Below are 22902 nucleotides of genomic sequence, written 5' to 3'. Positions count from 1 at the left end.
GCATTAAAGTGAAATCTTCATAATAAAAGTACTACCTTCTTTTTAAAATGATGGATTTATTACAAGAGGGATATTTTATTCCTGGCTAAATCATACTACCAGGATAATATTGTAAATGTAATTCAAATGTGAAGCTATCATAAAAAAAAAGAAAGATAAGATCGATTTCAGGACGTGACGTCTTTACATTAAAGATATCTTTGTATGAATTTTATCTTAATAACAATGTGAGCATTGCTTAAAAAAGCCCACCTTAGAAGCAGTCATAGATCTGCTATGGAGATCATCAGAAGTATCTGTTCCTACTATTACCACAAAACAGGGTAATAGATGTACAGAGGTGATTATTTTCCTGCAACACGGACAATCATCCTGTTCGAGATTGTTCCTTCGTTCCATTGATAGAACAACAATTTTGCCAACCTTTTTATATTAATTGGAGAACGGCACGTCAGAGTATGTTTTAATTAATTTGTAGGAAACAAGTATTTGTGAAAAAGTTAGTCATTCTTATCAATGGCATTATGCATATATTATAAACATAATGTATACCTAATGTAATATATAATATAATATTACATTAGGTATACATTATAAACATAATAGAATAGAATAGAATAGAATAGAATAGAATAGAAATACTTCTGGAAAGTTTTCTAGAAACATACAGCCACACACCCTCTTTCCAGTCAGAATCGAGAATTCAGAGGCTTCTTGTTAGAAAATAACAAATATTAAACTGTTTACATCGATTTGAAAATTACTCAAAAACAAATTTACGCAGAAAAAAAAAAATCCATTCTTGTCAGGCTTCCGGCTCTCAGAGGAGGGTGTGGAAATGAGCGGGCTATTTGCATATAAACACTGCACCAGGGATTGTCATCTGTGGTGCACATGACGCAGTGAGAGCCGGAGCGAGAGACGATTTTCATGTGCAAATTCCATCTGCACATACAGTGCACATTATTATTTCATCAGCACCCCCTGTCAGTCTGTATGTCCCACAATCCCACATTCCCAGGTCTCTGTGGACAGCTCTGAACCCCTTCCTTCTCCATTTTCATCATGTACATTACATTTATATTTATTCAATTCGCCTTTTTTTTTTGTTTTTTCTTAGAAGTGAGGGGGTACACTAGCAATGCGTCGAGCTGTTTGAGTATTTGACAGTCGGACTGCGAGTGCTTCAGAAGGAGTAAGCGTCGATCAACTAACCGGTAGCAAGAACAGCAAGGAACAGCTATTAAACATAATATATAAACATGTCCTGGTGAACAGAAACGGTACAAACACAACTGCAAAGCATACAAACGATGCTGAGGTACATATTTTGTAGAAATTCTACCTTATAACAGACAATACATTAAAGGTAGGTAAACTTTCTCATCAGAAGTCACATAATTAGTTAAATGGAAACTCAACACTGCTTAGCACCATCCAGTGAACAGTGAATCATGGTGGGGGTGCACTGACTTGAGTATTATTATTATTATTATTATTATTATTATTATTATTATTATTATTATTATTATTATTAGGGGGGCACCTCCAGGGTTGGGGGTTCGATTCCCGCCTCCGCCTTGTGTGTGTGGAGTTTGCATGTTCTCCCCGTGCCTCGGGGTTTCCTCCGGGTACTCCGGTTTCCTCCCCCGGTCCAAAGACATGCATGGTAGGTTGATTGGCATCTCTGGAAAATTGTCCATAGTGTGTGATTGGGTGAGTGAATGAGAGTGTGTGTGCCCTGCGATGGGTTGGCACGCCGTCCAGGGTGTATCCTGCCTTGATGCCCGATGACGCCTGAGATAGGCACAGGCTCCCCGTGACCCGAGGTAGTTCGGATAAGCGGTAGAAAATGAATGAATGAATGAATTATTATTATTAGCCTCTTGGTTGCTTTTCTGACTAATCCATGGTCACTGGTGGACATACTTTTCTAGACAAGTTGGAGTTTTGAGTTTTTTTCATTTGTGGGGTAATGAAGGATGTAATTTGCTAAGAGAGATGTTCAAAGTTGGGCCAACTATTTTGCTAACCAATATACTGTATATAACCATACTGATTGGAACTTTTTTGGAGTCTCGTCATCCGGCGTGCAATCTGCTGGGGATTGATCTGCATGGACAGCCTGTGACTCACGGGATTGCTGTGGATGGGGCTACCTGAAGACTATCACGTCGTCTTTGAAGACTTTGGCGGGAAAGAATTAGTGTAGGGGTCTGTGGTGAACTTGGAAATTGTGCTGACCTGTTAGTTCCTCAGGAGCTCTTGGTTGCTTAATACTACTCAACTGCAAACTGTTTGTAGAAAGGACATTATTTACATTTACATTGTTTACTGTCCAGTGTCAACAAAATGAGGATGAAGTTGCCTTCCTCATTTCATCTCAGGGAGTTTTTCCTTTCCTTTGCCACCGTAACCTCCACAACCTTGCTCGTTAAGGATAGATATTAGAGATAAATAGTAAATTAATTTTAATTTTTAATTTTAATGCTTTGAGACAATGGGATTTATTAAAAGGCCTTTACAAATAATTTGAATTCAATTTATTATGTACATTGAGGAATTGTGGCAATAGATTTATTTATTCTAAGATCACTCACTCTCTCACTCATTCATTTTCTACCGCTTATCCTAACTACCTCGGGTCACGGGGAGCCTGTGCCTATCTCAGGCGTCATCGGGCATCAAGGCAGGATACACCCTGGATGGAATGCCAACCCATCACAGGGCACACACACACACTCTCATTCACTCACACACTACGGACAATTTTCCAGAGATGCCAATCAACCTACCATGCATGTCTTTGGACTGGGGGAGGAAACCGGAGTACCCGGAGGAAACCCCCGAGGCACGGGGAAAACATGCAAACTCCACACACACAAGGCGGAGGCGGGAATCGAACCCCCATCCCTGGAGGTGTGAGGCGAATGTGCTAACCACTAAGCCACCGTGTACCCCCTTCTAAGATCACATGACACATTAATTTCAGTCAAAGTCAACTCTTTTCAACTGATCATGCACCAGAACTAACAGAGGTAAATCCTTACATATTTGTAAATATCAATGCAAACTATATTGATTTCTCTCTGACTCCAATATTATTCATTTAAGTTCATGACATATAATCCCAATCAAATCCAATATCCAAGACCTGGCTAGTTTCTCATCCAGAATAGCTTTTCAGCTCTCGACTCAGAAGGCAAAATTTTATTACAAGAAAGTAGGTGGAGTCTTTCAAGTCGACTATTTTTTCAGCTGTCTGCCCAGCAAAGGAGTTCAAATTAATTTTCATACTTATTCTGAAAATGGGGTGTACAGCTAGCCAATCACATGAAAGAACTGTACTGCTATCGAGACCTGCTAGCCGTGTTTTCCATGCAGATTGCTTTAGCTGGCAGAGTAAAGCCTCGCTGGCTTTCAAATTCAGATCAGACATTATGACCAATTAGCCAGGCTGGAGCTCTTGAGACTTTAATGCTATGCTATGCTATGCTATGCTCTTAAGACAGGACATTCCTGCTCGACAACACTTATTATCTACCCACTTATTTAAGAAGGACAAGACCGATATTAGCCCTCAAAATCCCCAACAAAGCCATACAACGCAACCATCCAAGCTCCAGTAAATGCGCAGAGCAAAACACCCTCATTAGCAGAGAAACTGTTGGGCCAGTTAGAACAAAGGGGCGCTGATAAAAGTGAATACATGCATGAATATATTCAACCCTAACACAAGCTTTTTCGCCAGCTGTGAATATGAGGTGCATGAGTTTCGAGTGTAAGCAGCTTTCAAATTGATTTGTCACGTTCGCACTGAGCGCCTTCATCCGGAGAAGTTTATCTAAACTGCCATCTGCAATTTCCCCATCTGGCATGCTAAGTAACGATCCAGTATACGAAGGCCCAAAGCACAAACCGTGACATGACAGAAAGCTCAGGTGGGAGAGACGACTCTGCACCTCTGAGCACTTTATCTCATTTGCTTAGGTAACATGGCAGAAGAAAACATTTCCTTACAAGCCAAGGAAGGGTTCTCAAATGTAGTCTGACACACATAATATCATAACTGCTCAGGTACAGAAAGCAGTTATCTTTCCTCTTTGTGTCGCTTCTACATACCTCTGCTCTGGGAGATGAAGGTTTGGGTTTCAGCATTTGAGAAGTACTTTATGGTCCACAGCGTTAACTTACGAGCATTTCTGTAAGTTGCATTATTATTGTTCCATATCAAATAATAAAGACATCTTTGATGCATTAAGATGGGGGGGAACGGTGGCTTGGTGGTTAGCACGTTCGCCTCACACCTCCAGGGTTGGGGGTTCGATTCCTGCCTCCCCCGGTCCAAAGACATGCATGGTAGGTTGATTGGCATCTCTGGAAAATTGTCTGTAGTGTGTGATTGCGTGAGTGAATGAGAGTGTGTGTGCCCTGCAATGGGTTGGCACTCCGTCCAGGGTGTATCCTGCCTTGATGCCTGATGACGCCTGAGATAGGCACAGGCTCCCCGTGACCCGAGGTAGTTCGGATAAGCGGTAGAAAATGAATGAATGAATGAATGATGCATTAAGTAATAGCAATATAGGGCAGAATTCAGAGTCATCAACTTATTTTGATCAATGCTACACCAAGTCTACATGCTCCAATATCAGGCCAATATCATTCCATAGTTCAAATGCCCCATAAATAAATTTTGTTGTATTTAGAAGCAGGAGGAACTGTGGTATAAATCTTTATAATACACTGTTGGGTCTCAGTGGAGTACAGAAAGTATTTGCAAAGTTAAAACAAACAAACAAAAAAAAACAGTGCAAACCAGCTCTTAGCTTGCAGCTTTGACTAAAATTTGCTGACTGTTTAGTGGCGACTAATCTCTGTCTGCAAAAGGGCAAAGCTCTCAGGAAAACTCCATGCTGCTCCACTTCACAAAGTTTTTAGACCAAAGAGCAGCATCAAAACCTCATTCTGTTCTCATACTTTTACGAGAACAAATTTGTAAACTATTCGTAAAATTCTGAAGATGATGTTTACGGTCAGAGGTGAATTTTATCGTTTGATGATAAAATACAAATTTTAGCAGCGTTCCCTCACTGAGATAAGGAGGAAACATTGATTGTGTAGTTTTTACTGTTTCTTTACCTTCTCAACCCAGTAACAGGCTCACAAGAAAAATGCACTTATAAAACACAGGGTTTTGTACAAGCAGCCTCGTGTGTTTAACATGGTAAGCAGGGACACGGGGTGCAGATACAGAATCCATCATGAGTCTCTCTCTCTCTCTCTCTCTCTCTCAGCTCCAGGGGAGTATTTGTTCATAGCACGAGCTGCTCAGTAAAGTCAACAGCTGTTTCCAGTCAGCCTCCACTACAACGCTGCCATTCTTCACAGTGATGTGCTTCGCCTTTTAATGTATTGCCATTAACCATGGCCTAATTAGAACTAATGACTGTCTCATTAAACACTCTCGGTAGCTAACCGCTTCATTGAACCACAAGCGGTGAGCTGACTTAAGGAGGCTAACACACCATTCGTATATATATATATTCGCCTGAAGGAAGGCCGAGACCGAGAAATGTGCTGACTTTCTAATCAAACTGAATTTTTAATTAGAGGTAATCAATATTCAAGGAGATGACTTTATCATGGTTAATATTCCTATCAAGAATCATGAATAGTTAACATATGAAAAACATCCACTTCTTTGATTTTTTTAAGTCCCTTACTGCCTCATAGCAATCAGGCAAATCAGAAAGGATTAATTATTAATTAACTCATACTGCGGTTCTACAATTGAACCGCAGCCTATTGTTCGCTCGGCTGGACACCAGACGTTGAAACCTACTTCACATGCAGCGTCCATCCCACCCTCCGGGTTTCATTTAGATCAAAAAGAAGCTCAAACAGACAGAATCAGAAAGCGTTCACAGTCTCGCACCCATCCTGCCTTCCTCACCTCCTCTATGTGAAAGCAACTAGCTGAGGAACTCGTTCCAAATGCTGATAGACATACACGAAGCTAGTGAAAAGAGAATGCAAGCAGAAAAAGGTGGAGAAGAGGTGAAAGTATGTCTCGCAACTTCCTCAAATTAAAAAAAGGAAATCATTCACTGTGTGAGTAAAAAAAAATCACACCAAAGCCGGTTTAAATGATTACATGCCACGCTATATGATGATTCAGTGATCCCAGTAAAATCTTAGCTGAATTTTATAATAAAGATGTGATAGGACATGTTCTCCATGACAGATTATATGAAGAAAATGAACATCCACTAATATAAACCTGAAATTAGGAAATTATATCAAGCAGTCAATAGGGGATTGACAAAAGGCTACTCAGAAAAATTTTGAACTCAGAAAGAAACAAAAGAATTCTCACTCACTCATTTTCTACCGCTTATCCGAACTATCTCAGGTCACGGGGAGCCTGTGCCTATCTCAGGCGTCATCGGACATCAAGGCAGGATACATCCTGGACGGAGTGCCAACCCATCACAGGGCGCACACACACACACTCTCATTCACTCACGCACTACGGACAATTTTCCAGAGATGCCAATCAACCTACCATGCATGTCTTTGGACCGGGGGAGGAAACCGGAGTACCCGGAGGAAACTCCCGAGGCACGGGGAGAACATGCAAACTCCACACACACACAAGGCGGAGGCGGGAATCGGACCCCCAACCCTGGAGGTGTGAGGCGAACGTGCTAACCACTAAGCCACCGTGCCCCCCTAAACAAAAGAATTATTCTGGGCAATTTTTGATAGCAAAATATAAAAACAACGTACTAAATATGCAATGTCAAAATACATTATATACAGAAAACTGTTTTGGTCTTGATTTGATTTGATTTTGATCAAGAACCCATATTTTGGCTTTCTATTGGTTTCTAGAATGTAAAGCGTTCCTTGATGGCATTTTGTTTCCAATAACTTTCTATCACAATAAAAAGTGTTTTAATTAATGACTCTACAATTGTCTGATCTGTCCGGTGGTGTCTTCAAGATAACTGAGGCTTTGTCTTTATGTTAATAGATCTTGACATGAACTGATTCTTGGACTTTTAGGGATATTACTGTAAGGATAAAACAATTAGATTTATGATATCCTGAACTTCGGATAAGCGGTAGAAATGAATGAATGAATACACTGAACTTTTCCATGATTTGAAATTCAATCAAGAATGATCAGAACGTATGAATGAGAAAATGTTTTCTGGAAGCCAAAATTTTGTCTAGTACAATACACATTAACAAACTGAATGCTGCCACAGAACAGCACATGACATGATAAGGGCCTGAGGGGTCCCTGAAATAAATGTAGAATAAACTTAACCCTCAGTCTTCCATCCCGAATGAGGTAAGATGTATGCGGAGTGTGGAGGTGAAACAGTGATGGCAGGCCAGACTCTAATAGAGGAGGAGGAGTGGAGGATTTGCTCTCCTGGAGGTGAGCAGCAGGAGGGAGCCATGGCCTGTGGTCTTGCCTTGGGCTGGCCCGAGCAGCACTCAGCTGGGCTGACAGACAGAGGATTGGGGGCAGGCTTGTGTCTCTACACGGCTGTTCTTCCACATGGCTGTGTTGGGAGTGTTGTTTCGTGGAAAACACTCTTAACAAGGCTCTGAAAAGTTTTGCTTCAGGACCTTACTAGGGCTCGTGAATTACACGATAGTCTTAACCAAGATGCTTCTAATATCATTAAAATCTCATTTAATCAATATTGGTAGCGTTAGAACATATAACAAGACTCACCTACTTAATAGTGGCCAATTGCAAGCAAAGACATCTTACAAAGTTCTGGGATATTTCTGGGATGAATCTGACTGCTGCTATTCAGATTGTCTAATTGTCACCAATATGAGGAGTGACATGAGGCAAAATGTATTTAATTTAATTCAAATGTATTTGTATAGTGCTTTTAACAATGGACATACGTAGATGGAAAGCAAAGAAACCTTGAGAGAAACCAGACTTAAAAAGTGAACCTCATCTTCATTTGGGTGACACTGGAGGGTGTGATAAATATAAACATACAGTTCGACAATTGTTTATTGATGAGGAGGTTGTTGTCCTCAAATACTACAAAATGTATCCTCATTTCCTTAAGGTCAAGACTAGTCTACACAGAGTACACAGTGTGAAAACCCCTACTGCAGGTTCTAAATAAAACTTTTAAAGGTTCTCCTGACTGACAAACCAAATAATCAATGGGGAATTTAAAGAAAGCGGTAAAAACGTCCAAATTTGCTCATTTCATGTTTGTTGGTTGGACACTTAACAACCACTGTGCAACTAATTTGCATGTAGGATAATCCCAGCATGAGAGTTATATTTAAGACATAAAACTTTTTTTTTATTACAATGTCTAGAGGTTAAAAGTGCTGTACAAACTGACAATATGTTTTTTAACCTACACATAGAAAAAGGAGTCTGTCTGAGTTTGTCTGAATATCCTGTATATTGTGCGAAAAGGAATGAGCACTCAGCTCACCTCGCTTTTCATGTGCGAATTGTTACGAATTTAGTAGATGTTGTTTCTACCAGTGGACACAGCTACCTCCATCAGTTTCCCGGATCAGGACATAATAAAGAATGGATCATAGTCTAGCACTCTTAATCTGTATGTGGAAAAGCAACCAGTAACCTCTTCCTCTGTCCTCCAGCAGAGCGGCATGACGATGGGCAATCTGAGGCTGCTGGCTGGAGACCAAAGCCTCTGGCATGACTAAGAGCATAGGGAAAGAACACAGACCACAACAGCACTCAAGTGCTCAAACATTCATTACACACCTGGCTAGCAGAGCTCTCCACAGGCAGACAACAGGAATGCTGTAGCTCACAATAAAGTCTGTATTTAAAGAGAAAAGCCTTGCAACAAACATCAAAGTACGAGCTGGTGCATGCGGAGTTCCTGAATCTGCTGGGAAGTCATTACCAAGCCTTTCTAATAGAGCCGGTTTAACATTTAAAACTTAACTTACTGCCATGGATGTTCTTAAAAGAACTTCCACACAACATGGTGAACACCTCATTATTCTGAAGGCACAATAAGGCAACACTCATGCCCGTGCACTCTTTATGTCATTAGATTGTTCTGCATTCGGGCGGCATTTTTATGTGCCAGAGACGATCTATTTGTCATAAGATTCTTTTTTTTTTATTTAAATGGCACTGTCCAACACTAATAGTTAGGAAAGTCCAGGGAAATGAAAATATATAATAGGGAAATAAAGAGTGCTGCCTTCTGGAAGGTGGTTAAATGCCCTAAAAAGAACCTTGAAATAGTGAAGAAATCACAAAATAATTGGAAAAAAGCGGGCATAACATTCATTAGCTACAAATAAAAGAATTTCTCTCTAATAGCCCCCCGAAATCCCAGCACATCCTAAGATACGGGGGCAAAAAAGGGAAAGATGCAAAAGAAACCCGCGTCCCACAAGTGCTTGTTAGGCTCAGATTATTACTGCAATGAATAATTTTTTAAATAAATAAGCAAATAGGTAAATAAATAAATAAATAAATAAGCAACATTTATAGATCTAAGTATCATCAGAGGAGCGCCGGGTTCATTGCTGAGCTCTCAGGGCCGTTTGAAATGCGCCTTTCTTTCTCTCTTTGATCTCTGAACAGCAAAACATCGGTGTCACTTCACCTGATCCGGTACTAATCCCACAGTCCTCAACTTCCCGCTTAAACTCAAACTGTCTGGAAGGTCACTCGGTTTCAGTGGGCAAAAAAACCCCACAGGACAATACAGAACAAACAATTTCATTTTTACTCAGAAGAACTAGTCCGAAATGTATTTTTTCTTTACCGTATCTGAGTGTTTTTATTCTCTTCAAAAGCTGTCATTCACTACTGCAGTATGTAGGATGCTTGAGGTTGAGACAGCACATGATTGGACAGTTTAGAAGATATAGAAAGCTCCTGGAAGAGATTGCAATGCCCAGTAGAACAACAGGACAAACATAGAAAGGGCTATGATAGAAAGACAGCATAGAAAACAAAGGAGTAAAGGCACAGAGCTGACTTGTATACCATTGTCGAGTTATTATCATGAACTCATATAAGTTGTTCTACAAGAACACAACCAGGACCTTAATAAACCCATTTTTTTGTATGATTTTAAATTTGATATGGTTCTTTGCATCCTGGCTAACAAAAATTGTTTTCAATAAACTACACTACATGGCCAAAGGGATGAGGACACCCGATCATCACAATGGTTCTTCTTCTGAACCTGTTTCCAGGACGACAATGCCCCTGTGCACAAAGCGAGCTTCATGAAGACATGGTTTGAAAAGGTTGAACTGGAAGAACTTGACTGGTCTGCATAGAACCCTTACCTCAACCCCGTTCAACACCTTTAAGATGAATGGAAACAGACTCCCTTGCTTGCCCATCATCGATGCCTGACCTCACTAACACTCTTGTGGCGGATTAAGCAGACGTCCTCATCTAGGATCCAAAAATGGGCCTTATATAGTAGGACTGATTCTGGTATAGGATGTCATCTAAGTGTGATGGTAAGGTGTCCACAAACACCTATCAGTAGCCCACGAATAAGCAAAATCTGGTCAACTCAAATAATCAACATAAAATTAATACATTTGGACAGACTGACCTATTGGTGAAAGGATCAAGCTGCCAACTGTGGAGGGAATGTTGTAAACTATGAAATGTCAGTGCATTAATATACCAGTTTCATCCCATTTCTGGCCTTCTGTGATATTTCCAATGCATTCATTCGACACTTCCTCATTTCAAAGATAAAATGAATGAAAAACACTGAATAATAAAACCTGTCTAGAGTCCATCCAAAGGCTAAACAGAAGTCTAAACCTTTGTCTGCTTCAATACTCTGAACAAGACACTCAAGACATCAGTAGACACTTCGACTCTTAGCTTCAGATCTGATTGGTATTATAATGAGTCTTCTCCATATCACTCTCTCTGCACACCTCCCTCAGCTCCCAGACCCCTGAGTGGCTCGCTCCATTCTGTTTCATCGCACATCAAACGGGTCTGGAGCTCTCCGCTCGCCCACACTGGACCAAGGGAGCACAACATCTGCAGAGGCGGGGGTGGACAGGGGGGAAGCACACCTCACAGGGGGACACATGGGAGATTGGAGCAGATGTTACGAAGGCTGCAACAGCAGGCCAGGGAAGGGCCACCGGGAGGTAGTTCTCAACAGGTTGAGAGAAAAAGACAGAGGGGAGGAGGTTCAGTCCCATCGCTGTGACCCCCCCACCTCCACCTCCCTTAGAGGATGGCTGTCTGCCTGCTGTGTTGATGCCCTTCTCTGATCCTGATCCTGTTCTCCTCGATACTGCTGCCCCCATCAGCCCCTTTTGACAATACAATTAGCTAAATTAGCCACCCTGCCACTAATAAGCTAATCATGAGCCTTGTGTGTTTTTTTTTTATTATTAAAGCCGTGTCAGCCCCTGAGGCCTCCCTAAAGGGTTGACTGAAACCACATGTTCAACCACAAGGCAGAAATTAAGCAGAGCTTTATTAGCACCCTAAAGGTTTCATACCTTATATTTCCACCTGGAGACGTAGAACCAGAGCAGATTTTTTGATAAATTGAACATTTTCTAGCTTACTAACTTCAAGAGCGAGAGAAAAGAGGCTAATGAGGGAACGATTGTTTATAGCAACCTTCACAGACATTTCACAACAATAAATATAACTATAAATGGTTAAAATGCAAGATGTTTTATACTTTAATAATTAAATGACTGGAAAAATTGATGCATTCTTTTTTTTTAGAGGACTCCAGGGGCACATCACTACAGTAACAGTAACTCTGACTTACTTTAGGCCACATAGCACCAGCCAGTCAGATTATTTCCCTAAAACATCACAACCTAACAGTTTATTATTCTTTAATTAAAACACTATCATTACATTTTATTCATATATATTTTTTTATTTTGGAAATCTAGTTACAACAAATACCTTCCTAATGAATGCAATGAAGCACTTCATTTGTTGTAGAAACGGATGGGTCACACTTCCAATTATCTTAAGCCCTTCTCCAGTCCAGGGAATGGACTGTGATAGCTGCCTGGATAAGCTGACACCCTGCGTAGTCCGATATCTTCTGCAGCACTGAGCACTGATTGGAAACAAATGCTTTGGGTGGCCCTCGTGGCCCGGCAAGAGAGAGCTTGGTGCTGAAAAGCAGCGAGTTTTATTCTGGCTCACATTCTGCTGCTTGGCTAAATGTAATTACTGAGCGTGTTAAACTTTGCCACGGCTGCCATTCATTTTGTTTGCTTTATTTGTTTTTGCAAAGCGAAGGCATCCTGCCGGGCATGAAGACAGGCGCCGTGTTCGCCTCATTACATATTCACAATGCTTTTGTCACCCAGCCGACTGGTGCTTCCAAACAGCTGTTTTCCCTGAGAGTATAAATAAGCATTTGCTCTGACATGAAGGGATGGGGAAAGAGAGAGAGGGGTGATTTGGGGGGGGTCTAACAATTTAGCAAAGGCAACATAAGGAAAGGAAGGTGTGATACAATTATGCAGAAAAACTGACCTTATTGTAGCCTCTAAAGCCGTTCCTTATGATGATGATGTCTATCTAGTCAAGATGTTTGTGACAAATTTGCACTCAGTGAACATGTGTAACTATTCTCAGTTAGCTGTAAAGGTTAAATTCCACATGATCAGAACATCTAACATCAACAGATGTGCACCAAAGTTCAGAAAAAGGTTTGAGGTATGCTGTTATTGGAATATAATCAACGACTGGATGGTGTGATCTGGCCTAATGTGAAACAGATACTGTTTACTATCCCAATGTCGATTATATTCCAACATGTCCCGGGGTGTTTTATTCCTCTTAATACCGTTTGCCAATAATTTTTTTTTTTTTTTATTAAAGAATGATGTCAAATGTTTTGGTTTTGTATTATGGATCCATCTAACGTTGTGGAGCATCCAAGAATAAAATACTGTTATTTTAAAAGTGTTATGCTAAAGTTAATACATTTTGTGTACTTTCTTTAATTTACTTAAAAGAAATGAAAGAAATACAGAATATACCATTTGGCTGAACCTCTAAATAAATATAATAAAATATATGTACTCACATTTAAAGCAAAAAAAAGAATTCAAAGTACAAAATAATCTTTATGCTAATTATGCTAATTAACATTATTGTGAATTGTTCTTGCTGTCAGAGCACATAACATCACCATAAATATTTTGTTATCTAAAGTTATTATAATTTAAAGAACAGACAAGAAGACCATAATTGGCCAATCTAATGGTGCTGACAACAATGTTTCTGATATTTCTTAAAAGAAAAAAAATGCTGATCTCTTAGATATAATAGAAAGTACACTCGTATAATAAGTAGATTCACACTTTTTCACGCCATGCTGTTCACTGGGAAAGTGTGAATGCTTACATGAGTGTGGAGTAGCCAGCCTTCATTAGCGTCAGGCGGTGTGCCTGCCAGGGTACTGCACTTTATCACAGGACACTAATGAGAGATGTGTTTAGCAGAACCGAGGCGTCCACCTCATACATTAATCCACAGGATCAATTAATCAGGAATGCTGATGTTCCTCCAGACTCTTTTCATTTGAAAAATGAATGCCAGAAAATTTAAGGAGTCAGAAATTGCTTATTACATCTTTGCCACATTTGGTGACATGTCTAAATAATTAATGATTAATGAATCAACCGGTTTTTGGTATTAGCCATCCTTTATATTCTTTACATATCCTAGCTGGGAAATCGGGCTTAGAGTCGTGATAAGACATTCCTGGAGCAAACTGGATTATTCAAAGATGAGCTTGGGGTCCAGGGTCAACTAGGCCATGTTTGGGCTTGAAGTCTTGTTATATGAACCCAATATCCTGTTTTAAATTGCATTACAATTAAACCACTGGATTTCAAACTCAATGTAAGTCTATAAGGGGCACTTACTTTTGGAGAGCGTGTGCTGCTGGAGCTGTGGCTTACAACAGTGCACCTTCTGTCACCTATCTAGCTCTCCGAGATGTATACAAATTCAATAGATGATGAACACAGCATGAAATTTATTTTCATAACCTAAAAAAAAGTCATTTGAATGACAAACTTACAAAGCGCTCTTGTGTAGCAGAGGCCCGAGGCATCATGTGACGTCTCTGATCTTCAGATTCGGTCGAACTGTAAATCTCTCAAGCGCGTTACCTTAGACGTAGACGTGTAGCTGCAGGGCGGTTGAAACAAAAAGCATTCATATTATGACTTATTTACATATATTTCACTTATACACTAATTAAACACTGAGCATTTAGAATGAAGAGTGTCATTCTGGTACGTAGGGCACATTTCTAGCAAAATCGAAATGCCCTGCTGAGAGAGAAACTGAGCAATCTTTGGAGGCCTGGCAAAGTTCCATGCCGTTTATGCAAATTAATGGATGAATAAACAAATAAAAATTATAAGTACTATCAGACATTAGCCTGAGGGGATTAGCATCAACTACAAGTTTAGACACAATCTTAAGTCAGTCATTTTACCAAGTGAGACAGAGTTAAAAGATGCTAAGCTACAGGGGGGAGAGTTAAGTTGTTTCATTTACAAAACTCAATGAAAAACAATTTACAGAATTCATTATGCTTGAATTATTCAGAGAAAGCCGTTTCTTCCATAAAGAGAGTGACACTTAAGAGGGATGCTAATATCCCATGGTAACAGGCAGAATATTCCTAATTGTAAGCTACTAATTACATATTTATGCCAGGAATAGTGTGTGAGCTTTAAGAAGCACATGCAGATGTCTCAGAGGGAAAAAAAAAACGTAAAGTGCATTCAGCTGGTAGGAAAAAGATGACTCAAAGTGACATCCGTTCCTCTGGGAGCTCTGGCTCCGAAGTGCGTGTAATCCAGAGGGAAATGCAGGTGTGCCAACGGAAAGCTGGCCTGAAATGGATCGCAGCAGTACGGTGACGGAAGATTCAAGCTCCTGCAGGGTGAGAAGGCACTGCAATCATTTGTACTTTGAGGTCCACATCAGTTGATATCAAAGTGACTTTTCAGTCTGGCTTTACACAGTCATGGTAGGAGGGTGGATTTAATTAGCAGCTAAAGAGAACAGGTAGGGGGATAAACTCTGTGAGTCTTAAATTAAATGTGTAACTTCTACCAACCCTATAAAAGAAAAGTCTACTCTAAAATGATCTGGATGTTTTTATTATTATTATTATTATTATTATTATTATTATTATTATTATTATTATATTACTATTTTATTATTCAGTTATTTTACCAACCACATAGACCAAAACCCAACCTTCTTGATCCTATTGGCTCACAAGTCCGAAGCTTGTTATTCCACAAAGAAAGACACCTGATAAAGACAGAATGAAGTAAAAATCACTGCTACTAGAAGCAAATTTTTTACCAAATTGGACTACGCTTTATTAGCTAAAGCAAAGTTCCTTTCGTATCATATTACATAGCAATAAAAAACAGCTGAACCAAAGATGTTAGCTCTTCCATCAGTCCTACATCACAATATAAATAATACCATAAATTTTAAACATTATTTTTTTTTCCAAATTATGTTTGATATTATAGTGACATTTAATATTAAAGCAGTTATATAAATCAGTCACGTTGTCTTATAAGCTAGTTCCCTAAGTACTGCTGTCTATTGATTTCAACAGCTGTGCGTCATACTGTTTATACACACCAGCACTGGAGAGTTTGTATTTGCCTGGGGCGATCATCGAGGCCCACCGCATTCGAGCTTTTGATCAACATTCAATTGGCTGATTAACATATGCACACCTTCTTCCTCTCTTTGTCATGCCTGCTAACAAATCTATGATGTCTCTGGTATACTCAGTGGGATGGTAATCCATCAACGTCGTGCAGATACCGTTCAATCACATCCAAATAAGAATTGTCATTTTAAAGAAACTTAAAAAAAGCACTTTTATATTGTTTTCATAGTAAACAAACTAGCATTGATCCAGTATAAAACAAAAGTAATATGTCATTACCTGTGTCAATATGTATTTAATGTTCTTAGGGATTTATTTAACAAGTTTGTTCATCAATATTAGCTAGCATGCATGTTCTGAGAATAAATACTCAGTGTTTCTCAGTGGAGCTTAATTATTGACACCAACTAGCTGATTTAACTGGTTAGCTAGTGAACGATGGCAGTGTAAAATTTTGATTGCTATATAAATTCATTTATATCACCAGAGTGTGGTTTGAACATATGTTACGCACTATATGCTAGCATTACATTCAACTTTTTACATTGTACAGTGTAGTCTGCATCAGTACATATCTTCATGCTACCACAAATAGGTCAGGTTCTAAGAACACAATCAATCTAATCCCCCTGTTTGTATTACTACCATTCTTCAGATAGTGATTAATCTGTTGAGATTAGGGGTTCCTGGTGTCATTTTCTTTGACATGACCTATGATCATGATTTGTATATTTTTCTTTGTATGCTGTAGCGTCACTGGAACTAACAGGTCCAAATGTTCTAGCATGACATTGGCCCTTTACATAAAGCACGCTCCATTGAAAACAAGGTTGGCAATGTTGGCGTAGAAGAACACAAGTGACCTCCACAGAATCCTAACCTCAACCCCAGTGAACACCTTTTAGAATAAACTAGAACACTCATTTCACCCTAATGCGCTTTAGGTGAATAGATGAATCCCTACAGATATGCTCCAAAATCAACTGGGAAGCATTCCTAGAGTCACTGAGGTTATTAAAGGGGCTAAATCTAGAATATGATGTGTTATATTCGGGTGTCCATAAACTTGTGGCCATACAGCATATCTTGAGGATGGTAGGTTGAGTCAATCCTTGCTAAAGGTTCAAAGGAAATCTGGTGGTAGGTGGGGGTCCATTTTTGGCTTTGAAAGGCAACCATCAGCATTTTAAACAGGAATTGTGTGACGTGTGAGAACATGGGGCAATTATTACCATGACACACAGGGGAAGACCTGCCAGAACCAAGTTGCATTAGTCCAGCCTTAAGATGACAACAGACTAAACAAGTACCTGGGTGGTTTCTGTGGGGAGAAACACCAGGATCCCTGTAATGTTATAAAGAAGAAACACATGTGAGCTATTCTTGTTAGCAATATGAAGAGATATGGATCGTTGGCTATACAGAATTACAACAAGGTATTAAATTTTGTCACATATTCTGCACAGTGCAGCCTCACAGCTCCAGGGTTCCCAGCTCCATTCTGAGCTCTCGTTATTGTCTGTGTGGATTGTCACATGTTCTCCACTTGTCCTTGTGGTTTCCTCCCAGCATTTTCCCTCCCACCTCCCAGACAATTGCCAGTAGGTGAATTGGCTAAGATAAATTACTCCAAGGTATGAATGAGCATGTGTATGTGTGTGTTCAAGGTGCCCTGCCATGGAGCAGCATCCCATTCAGGGTGTATACCCACCTAATGCCCTGGGATAGACTCTGGATCCACCACGGCCATGACCGGGATAAGGAGATTACTGAGAGGATGAATGTGCCATAATCAATATTTGTCAAATATTGTTTGTGGGAATGTTTGGTCCAGGACTGGTATGGGGAGTTTCACGAGAGCCAGCTTGTGTGTTTGATTATCTTATGGGAGTACACTGGGTTTCTTGTTGATTTGGACCACAAATCAAAAGTGGGGCTGTGGTGGCTCAAGTGGTTAAAGCTCTGGGATGTTGATTGGAGGAAAGAGCTTCAAGCCCCAGCACTGCCAAGCTGCCACTGTTGGGCCCTTGTGCAAGGCCCTTAACCCTCCCTTCTCCAGATGTGTGAATTAATCCCCAGAACCCTAATAAATTACTTCGAGTGTGCAAGTGAGAGTCTCTTTAAAACCTATGCTGTATGTCTATCCATAAACTCATACAGTAAATAATCCAAACTCAGCTCATGCCTATGTCCAATGTGACATCTTTACTGTACTCATGTGTTGTAATCTCAGGAACCAAAGAGTCTGAATGAGAACTAAATTAAGATGCAATACCAAAATAAATGGGTATAACATATAAAGAATACCAAACTCTACTACACCCCATCTTTTACTTTTCCTTTTCAAAAACATTGGCCCAGTGGACTGAACTCCAGCCAGCAGTGTCTCTTTCACTCTCTTCTTATGTGAGTGTCTGCAATAGAAACACAGTCTTATTAATTAAGCCTATGAGGCAGGCTTTGACAGTGGCTCCCGAGTGGTGAGTGGTGTGGATCTTGGCGCTGACCCGGCCCAGGGGGTTAGCAGGCGCCTGTTTGAGGCGGAGGAGTTGTGGGGGAAGAGATAGTGAGGGGGCTGGCTTCATGCTGGCAGCCAGGCCTTCCACGTCTGCGTGCCCGCTTTGAAGTGTCACCTTGAGGAAAGAGCCGATGGCCGGGAAACGGCGAGAGCAGGAGCAATGAAAGGAGTGGCACTGCTAGCGTTGCCAGACATGGCGCTTTAATATTACATGGGCTCGCGTCCATCTCTCTACACGTGCAGGATATTGCTTCGGCTTGATTTATTCAGAAAGTAGAGCTTACTCTCACTCTTTTTAAGCCTGGTGGAAACACCTGAGCAGGTTTTTAGGCAGGATCTCGAACTGAGCCGGGGCGAGTGTAACTTTCACTGAACGGATGTCAGGTGTCCATCACAACAAAAGTTTGTAAAAGTGTTTGGGTTACAGCTGACACCATGATGAATAGGCGTTAAATATGAATTGAACCGGACAGTTAAGACACACTGAAAGGTTGCACCAAGCAAAAGATATAACAGGAGGCATTAAACTGCTGACACATCAAAATATCAAAAATGTCATTTTTTCAATACGTTGATTCCTAAAATTCGTTCAGGTTACAAACATCTGGATTGGAAATTTGTCTAGCGACCATGATTATCTTGATACCATGACCAAGAATAAACTGGCAAAGTAGCGATTAATCTTTACGCATCATAACAGTAGAACTATTGTATTGACCATTGTCCTGTTATTTGCCAATGAATGTAGAATGTGATCCTGAACAACCTCAGACAGACGAAGATGCTGTTTAAATGCTGAGAAATCAGAAACAAGGTTAAAGTTGGATAAAAAAGGAAGATTTTTCAGAAGCGTCCCCATTCATACAGTCGCTTTAACTACTCTGATTATTTCTGACATCTGTGGCCTTTTATCTTTCTCCCAATCTTGTTTTTTTTTTTTTTTTTTAATCAGATTAACCCAGCCCGGCATCCTTTAATGGGTGCTTTTTACGCAAAGCTGAAAGAGGATGATAATTAAAATAATTAAACCACAGGGATTGGTGCTTTGCTCTCACTCTTTCTCTTTCTTCTCTTTTTTTCTGAAGTTCTAAAGTGAATTCACAGAGTTCAGTGATTCAGAAACAGCAGAACCACACACACCATCTTTGGTTCATTATGTAAACCCTCATCTCAAAGTTTCAAAGACGTTTATTTTTAACGGCGAATCAGTCGGAAATACATAAAGACGTCTTGTGAGAAGTGAAGGGTCTGGAGTTAACCGTGGTCTACGGTGCTTATGCTTTTTTTTTTTTTTAATGTAGTTTATTCCTAAAAACGTTCATAACATGATGCAAACAACATGGGGGAAAAGTACCCTCTTTTTTAATCATTTATTCATGGACTTTTAAGCTTTTAATGAGAACAAATGACGTAGTTTTTCAGTGTCAGCATGAAGTACGCTCCCGAGAACTGATTTTGCTTTGCAATCTCCGTCCATGTGGAATAAATACGAGCGTTTAATACATCATCAAGCTTTCTTTAGACCTAACGCCTACCACCAGACATGTTATACCATTCATATAGACGTTTTCAACCAACTATTATAGCTAATCAGAATATATTTTAGTCAAAGTAATGATCCGATAAAGACACCAATTCAGCACTCATACATTACAATTACATTACAGAAATATATAACTGATAAATGAAATAAAACGGATTAATGGCAGTCATTGAACAAATGAGTATTATATATTTTACACCAACAAGAAGATGAGTGCAAAAGTTTGCATCCCCCTAGTTTTTTAAATAGAAAAATTGAAACTTTACCTCAATTTTTCACTTTATCTTCAATCATAATCAGAAATCCAGAGCACAATCTAAAACAAAAGGCAAAGTCAACTAAATCATTTTCCCATGATGCTTTTAGCCTCCATATCAAAGGTGGATATACAGATATGTAGAGAGTAATTATTCATTATATTTCTCACAAATGTTTTGCCCATCTTAACACAGAATTTTACCATTTCATTTCTTTAATAAGAATAATAATGATCAAGAATTACATTTATTGGTTTCTATGGACAGATTCCAGCATATTTTGTTGTTGTTTAAGGGTCGCAAAATATTTGGACTTTCCTTTTATTAACAGTCTTCTAGTTCTATAGTCATATATAAGAATTAGCAATATACATTATATACAGTACATTTTCTGTTTAGCATTTAAGCCATTGCTAAAATAGGAAGACAACATAGGAAAGGATAAAAAAAAAAAAAAAAAGGAGGGAAATTCTTAAGTGCTGCAATTCGACAGCAAAGCAGGAATGAATTCATTAAAGAAAAGAAAAAACAATAGAAAAAAAAATCAAAATAAAAGTCAAGAATTCTGTCATGCCAAAGTTCTTCATCTTCTTTGCTTATCCTTTATATAGGGGTTTAATTAAATGGATAAAAAATTGAAATAAAAGTGTTTGATATAGCCAACTCTACTCCCTGTTCCGATTTCAAGAGGGATTTTTCTTAAAGCCTCAAACCCTCTTTGGGAGCTGTGTTCTTAGTTTGCACAGGGCTCTGTATGTCCTGACAATTTCACAGGGTTCCATCTCAAGTTTGGTAAAGAGAGCAGAGAGAAGGGAAAGAAATCCCTTTGCACTGAATACTTAAGATTTATGTTTAAAATTTCATGCACTCTTTGAGAACACCGAGGAGCAATTTCAGATTTGCACCGACATCTAATTTCTCAAGTAGACTCAGAAAAACACAAATTGCTGCGGATTCCCTGTGCGTCCAATTATCGCACATCAGGCTCCCTGACCCTCTGGGCAGCGGTCAATTAATCATGAGAGTTTTTGACTCAGTCAGTAGATACATACGCTCATGTTTGATAAAGCAATCATGTTCCCTCGATTATATACAGATGATGAGACATAGATCACCTATAGACCATCATATAGAGTTATAGAGTATAGAGCTCGGAATCAGAAAATAACAAAAGCCCCAAAACGAACAAAGAAATCTGTACACGTCTGGATTTTCTTCTTTTTTTAAAAAAAAAAACTAAGTAAAAATAAATCGATGTAAAGAGAAATTACGTTACAGAGTGTTTTCAACTGGAAAAAAAAAAAAAAAATGTACACATGCTATCTCAAGGATTTGAGAGGTTCAAGCCCAAAAACAGATTTTTCTTTAGACTCAGAACTGTGAGAATGTGAAATATGGGTGAGTTTCTTAATATATCAGCCAAATAAATCTTTTTTTTTTTTTTACCTCACTTCACATTCTTTTCTAAGATACATAGCTAATCACCTCAGCTAATCACCCCCCAGAAAACATAGCTAGTCTGTAGCTTAGCATCTTTTCTAGAAATCTAGAAAAAAAAACAATTTTCAAATCATAGCTAAGCTCCTCAGTCTTACTTTAAAAAAAATCTAGCTAATCACCTTAGCATCTTTTCTAGAAAACACAAGTTATAAATCTTATTTTTTTGCAGAAATCATAGCTGAGCACCTCAGCATCTTATTTACAGTAAACTATCTACAGTACATCACCTTATCGCCTTTTACAGAAACCAGATAGTTTCCTTCTGTTCCCAAAAAAAGATGCTAATCACCTCATCTTTTTTTTTTTTTTTAGAAAACAATTATCATAGCATCTTTTCTACTTGGCTAACCTCACAAAAAATTTTAAAATTTAAAAAAAACTCTAGAAAATATATCACTAATCAGCTAGTGTAGTATTTTTTTTCTAAATCTTTATAAAAAAAAGTTTCTTTATATAAAAATCATAGCTAATCACCTCAGCTCGTTTTTTTAATTAGCTGATTAGTTTGTTTTTTTTTTTAGCTCAATTACCTCACCATAAAATGGATTCAACCCAGTGGCCAAATCCAGTATTAGTATGTACTGAGCTTTCCTGTTGAATTCATTCATTCATTCATTCATCTTCTACCGCTTATCCGAACTACTTCGGGTCACGGGGAGCCTGTGCCTATCTCAGGCGTCATCGGGCATCAAGGCAGGATACACCCTGGACGGAGTGCCAACCCATCGCAGGGCACACACACTCTCGTTCACTCACGCAATCACACACTAGGGACAATTTTCCAGAGATGCCAATCAACCTACCATGCATGTCTTTGGACCGGGGGAGGAAACCGGAGTACCCGGAGGAAACCCCCGAGGCACGGGGAGAACATGCAAACTCCACACACACAAGGTGGAGGCGGGAATCGAACCCCGACCCTGGAGGTGTGAGGCGAACGTGCTAACCACTAAGCCACCGTGCCCCCCCTGTTGAATTCAGTTTTTAAATAATCCTCACCATTAACAGATCTAAACATAAGTGTAAACACTGTGTAGCGAAACCTACATAGTTTTTGCTCCTGTAGGTGGTGTTTACTTCACCTGCTGACAGGAAAACAAGCGTCAGTGAGTTGTTTGTGCTGCAATGCAACAGCGCCCTCTGGTGGTCACAGTGCAACACAAAACACACACACCCCCACACACACACACAACACAGCTGAGACTACAGATGCAGGTGTGTATGGAATTGTTGCATCAAGTGGTTTCAGTCATTCAGCATAAGTTTTGTTAATGGATGTCAATAAGAATAAGAAGAGCAGAAGAAAAAGAAGGTGGCAGAACAAAAGCGACCGAACAAAAA

This window comes from Tachysurus vachellii, chromosome 17 (genome assembly GCF_030014155.1).
Source record: "Tachysurus vachellii isolate PV-2020 chromosome 17, HZAU_Pvac_v1, whole genome shotgun sequence".
Lineage (NCBI taxonomy): Eukaryota > Metazoa > Chordata > Actinopteri > Siluriformes > Bagridae > Tachysurus > Tachysurus vachellii.
Note: the sequence above shows the minus strand (reverse complement) of the source record.